The following is a 5,639-nucleotide window of genomic DNA, read 5'->3' on the forward strand; positions in this document are numbered from 1 at the left end:
ATTCTGACTTAATTTTTAGGTTCACTTGTTGATAGGTATTTATTTGTTGTCACTTTATTGTTCATAGATTTTATCTTTACCTTTTTCTTCTTCTTCCTCTTCTTAAAGAATATCCTTCAGCATTTCATATAATCCTGGTTTGGTGGTGATGAACTCCTTTAGCTTTTTCTTATCTGTGAAGCTCTTTATCTGACCTTCAATTCTACATGATAGCTTTGCTGGGTAGAGTAATCTTGGTTGTAGGTTCTTGCTATTCATCACTTTGAATATTTCTTGCCACTCCCTTCTGGTCTGCATTGTTTCTGTTGAGAAATCAGCTGACAGTCGTATGGGTACTCCCTTGTAGGTAACTAACTGTTTTTCTCTTGCTGCTTTTAAGATTCTCTCTTTGTCTTTAGCCCTTGGCATTTTAATTATGATGTGTCTTGGTGTGGTCCTCTTTGGATTCCTTTTGTTTGGGGTTCTCTGCTCTTCCTGGACTTGTAAGTCTATTTCTTTCATCAGGTAGGAGAAGTTTTCTGTCATGATTTCTTCTAATAGGCTTTCAATATCTTGCTCTCTCTCTTCTTCTGGCACCCTGATAATTCGGATGTTGGTATGTTTGAAGTTGTCCCAGAGGCTCCTTACACTATCTTCATATATTTTGATTCTTTTTTCGTTTTGCTTTTCCGGATGGGTGTTTTTTGCTGATCCTTGAAGGTTTCACTAATTTTCTCGGAGGGTCATAGAAGATTCTTGAGTAATCTTATAACTGTGGTTCTGAACTCTATGTCCTCCATTAGTTTGCTTTCCTCTATTTCTTTCATTTGTGACATGTTTCTTTGTCTTCACATTTTTGGCTTACTGCGAGGATCCACTGTGTCTATAAGAAGAACTGCTGTGCTGGAGATACCCTTATGGGGCAGGACTTGCTTCAGTGGGGCTTTGGTGCTCACTGAGTCTGCCTCTAGAGTGTGTCCCTTATGGATGTGAGGAGTTGAAATCTGGTATCTGACCAGGGGTACCCTGGCTCCTGGATCTCCAAGTCAACCACTGTGTGAGTCCACCCAGCAGGAGCTACAGCAATATCAGCAGGTTTCTCCTCTTTGTTTGGGATTTGGAAGTTTTGGAGCTCTCTGACCCAGCTGCAGTTAGATTAGGCTGCAAAAGCCGAGGTGATTCCTTTGCTCCGCTGAGCCCAGCTTGGGAGGGGATGTAATTTGAGTGGGGCAGGGTCTCAGAGAATCACCAGGGAGGAGCAAACAGCAATGGCTGTCGTCAGCATCTGCTCGACTCCTCGCATCTCCATGACTCCGCGTCTCCACAACTCTGGGTCTCTGCAGTCCTGCGCCCCCACAGCAACAATGATCCCTGCAAGCAGCTCTGTGAGAAAGCCACCCTCATTTTCCAAACTGCTGCAAGACAGTCCAGTTTCTCCCCGTAGGAGTCTGGGACCCCAGAATCTCACCTTAAAGGAGCTCAGTGCATTCAAAAACTTGTATTTCCTTCCAATTGAAAAATACCGCACATCCAGGTGCAGCCCGCCTCGCGCGCACCTTTGTACCTCTGTTCTTGGTGCTTCTGCACCTCCTACCCAGTCTCAATGTGCTTCTTTCTTTCCTTCTAGTTGTAGAACTTCCACTCGGCCAGCTTTCCCATGGTTCTGGATGATAGCTGTTTTGTCTTATAGTTGTAGTTTCAATGTTCAAGCATTGTGCATTTTCTAATGTTTTTAATTAACTCTGGTCAAAATATTGCATTCAAATTATTTTGCCAGTGTAATAACCACCTTAGATCCTAAAAGTGAATTTTAAAACTGCTTTAAAGAAGTTATGAAAGGCACAAAACAAGTTCTTATCTCTCAACAGGATAAGAATGAAAAGAACTATAATTATGTAGTTGGAAAGAGTTTTAAATGATCAATTAAAAGTGTAACTTAGTAATTCCTGAGTGGCAGTGATATAAAAAAAATTCTCCAAGCAGCATTAAATTTACTATTTATTAGTTACCCGTAATTAACAATGGGTAAATATGGGAACAAAATATTTAATCAAATGCTTTAAAGCTTTGAGTAAATGTTAAGAGTTGAATATTGTATCCAAGAATGGTTAAACATATTTAGAAGAGACAATGGTGACTCAGCATAGTACCTTAGATATATTGCTGTTTCAGTTCCAGACCACCACGATAAAGCAAGTGTTGCAATAAAGCAAGTTGTTATCTTTTTTTTTTTTCTTGAGGAGAGAAAATTTTTTCTTACCTTGTAAAAGGTGCAACATCTGTGAAGCACATAAAGCAATAAAACGAGGTATGCCTATAAACTGTTAACTATTAATTAGAACCAAGTATATATATTATAATCAAGGTCCATGATCATTTCAAAATGTGGTTTTATTAATGCACATTAGGATGAGTACCATTCTTATTCTACCTTCTTCTGAAAGAAATATTGCCAATTTTAAATAGTCACAACAAAATTTAGATTAGCCAAAAGTACACACGGGTATGTGTTGGGAGAGGAGGGGTTCATTTTTACCATACTGTGAATATAAACTCATGTCTTGAGTTTATAAACAACACTGAACAACAATACTTCCTCCTAAAATTTTAAGGCAGATCTGTTTAGCATCATGTGTGTGTTATTAATATGGTACAGTGTAGTTTTAGCAACTGTTTTAACTTCCCAGTGAAAATAATACATGTGGTCAGAAACAGGGAACAAAATCTTTGTAGCCCCTCTGCCTTACCAACATTATAAAAACACAAGTTTTTCATATATATATATATATATTACTGTATCAAAACACATTTTAACAGACTTCACAGCTTATTAAAGCTTCAGTTTATAGGCATTCATATGAAAGATTTCTAATATGGAATGTTCATTTAGAATTCTTGCCCTAACCGGTTTGGCTCAGTGGATAGAGCGTCGGCCTACAGACTGAAGGGTCCCAGGTTCGATTCCGGTCAAGGGCATGTACCTTAGTTGTGGGCACATCCCCAGTGGGGGGTGTGCAGGAGGCAGCTGATCGATGTTTCTCTCTCATTGATGTTTCTGACTATCTCTCTCCCTTCCTCTCTGTAAAAAATCAATAAAATGTATTTTAAAAAAAAAAAGAATCCTTCACTGGACTTCCAGTGTTCTACATCAGAAATGCAAAAGTTCTTCTTCAGTGCAATGTTAGACATTTTACCTCTGTTCATTTATGCTTTTCTTTCAAGGTTTCCCAAATTTTACTTTGGATCTTCATTTTTATATGCTTGACTTATTTCCTTCCCTATATTTTCAGGTAAGGCAGGTTGATATCTGTATAAATATCCATATGGACGAAGATGATAAACGAGGTATTCTAACTCATACATGGTTGTAGGATCAACATAGTGAAAAGAAACTGCAAGATCAGAACAGCAACCAGGACCCTCTACAGGAGGGTAATAGTTATAATTCCAGTACTGGTAATCTCTGGAATCTCCTGCTTCTACATTTATAATTTCCATGCATCTTCCCAGTGCTAAATCTTCAATGGAGGAACTATGTGTACATTTCTTTGTTTTAAACGCATCAACAAATCTCTTCAAGGTTTCTTTGCTCAGTACATATCCTGCTCCTTCACTCATGTAGCCCTACTTAACATAGGGCTTAAATCTTCTCCCAAAGTAAATGGGTTCTTCAGGGCTGTGTTTTGAGAGAAGCCATGTCAAATTGTCTAGTATAACATATGTATCGTCATCAGCTTTCATAAACCAATCAGCATCTTCTAGATAGTGATCATGAACATACTGAAAAGCTTTAATTGTTTTCCAGCATAGCTGGTCTCTGCCTTCTCTGGTTTCTAATCCCACAGCAGGGAAGTCTTTGTCTTCTTCTGAACTCATAAACAACACTTTATTACAGTGCTGGGCCCATGTAGCTTTGACATGTTTAGCCTTTTTCTCTAGATTTTGAGGTCCTATCATAACCCAGCAAAGAATTTTAACCTCCTGATAGAGGTTTTCAGCGATGTCAGTGTTCTCATCTTTATGTTGGCTAGCACCTGCATTGAAGTTCATCTGACCTTCTAGATGATTCTGTCCATTATCATCTGAATGCCTAACATGAGGATCATTATGAAGAATCTTGGATTGGGTGTCACCCTGTTCTCCCAACAAAATACTAAATAGCTGAGAACATAAAACAAATCCAATTGCTGATCTACAGAGGAAGATTAAAAAATTCAGCCAAGATTTAGAGGCCATTTCCCAAAAGTGTATTTCTTTTTTTTTTTTAATTTATTTTATTGCTTAAAGCATTACAAAGGGTATTACACATGTGTCCTTTTTTCCCCCACCCTTGACAATACCCTGACTTCCCCTACCCCCCAGTGTCTTATGTTCATTGATTATGCTCATATGCATGCATACAAGTCCTTCAGTTGATCTCTTACCCCCCTCCCTCCTGCTCCCCAACCCTCCCCGGCCTTCCCGCTGCAGTTTGACAATCTGTGTGAGGCAGCTCTGCCTCTGTAACTATTATTGTTCAAAAGTTTATAATGGTCTCTATTATCCATGAATGAGTGAGATCATGTGGTATTTTTCGTTCATTGACTGGCTTATTTCACTTAGCATAATGCTCTCCAGCTCCATCCAACCGTTGCAAATTGTAAGAGTTCCTTCTTTCTTACAGCAGCATAGAATTCCATCGTGTAGATGTACCAGTTTTCTAATCCATTCATCTGCTGATGGGCATTTAGGCTGTTTCCAGATCTTAGCTATGGTGAATTGTGCTGCTATGAACATATGGGTGCATATATCCTTTCTGATTGGTGTTTCTGGTTTCTTGGGATATATTCCTGGAAGTGGGATCACAGGGTCAAATAGGAGTTCCATTTCCAGTTTTTTGAGGAAACTCCATACTGTCTTCCATAGTGGCTGCACCAGTCTGCATTCCCACCAGCAGTGCACAAGTGTTTCTTTTTCTCCACATCCTCTCCAGCACTTGTCGTTTGTTGATTTGTTGATGATAGCCAGTCTGACAGATGTGAGATGGTATCTCATTGTTGTTTTGATTTGCATTTATCGGATGATTAGTGACTTTGAGCATGTTTTCATATGTCTCTTGGCTTTCTGAATGTCCTCTTTTGAAAGGTGTCTATTTAGATCCTTTGCCCATTTTTTGATTGGATTGTTTATCTTCCTTTTGTTAAGTTGTATGAATTCCCTATAAATTTTGGAGATTAGGCCCTTATCAGATATGACGTTGGCAAATATGTTTTCCCATGCAGTGGGTTTTCTTGTTGTTTTGTTGATGGTTTCTTTTGCTGTGCAGAAGCTTTTTATTTTGATGTAGTCCCATTTGTTCATTTTCTCTTTAGTTTCAACTGCTCTAGGAGCTGTATCAGTGAAGAAATTGCTTTGGCATATGTTTGAGATTTTGTTGCCCTTGGATTCTTCTAGAATTTTTATGGTTTCCTGTCGTACATTTAAGTCCTTTATCCATTTTGAGTTTATTTTTGTGTATGGTGTAAGTTGGTGGTCTAGTTTCATTTTCTTGCATATATCAGTCCAATTTTCCCAAAACCATTTATTGAAGAGACTATCTTGGCTCCATTGTATGTTCTTGCCTCCTTTGTCAAATATTAATTGAGCATGTTGGTTCAGGCCGATTTCTGGGGTCTCTATTC

General features: G+C 38.7%; 1 pseudogene; it reads right to left on the bottom strand.

Moving 5' to 3' along the window:
- Positions 1–3,169: 3,169 nt before the first annotated feature.
- LOC139002031 (glycoprotein-N-acetylgalactosamine 3-beta-galactosyltransferase 1 pseudogene) lies at positions 3,170–4,227 on the bottom strand (annotated as a pseudogene).
- Between the last annotated feature and the right edge of the window lie 1,412 nt (positions 4,228–5,639).

Source organism: Myotis yumanensis, unplaced genomic scaffold (assembly GCF_028538775.1).
Source record: "Myotis yumanensis isolate MYYU_CA2020_CCGP unplaced genomic scaffold, mMyoYum1.0.hap1 SCAF_2, whole genome shotgun sequence".
In the NCBI taxonomy this organism is placed as follows: domain Eukaryota; kingdom Metazoa; phylum Chordata; class Mammalia; order Chiroptera; family Vespertilionidae; genus Myotis; species Myotis yumanensis.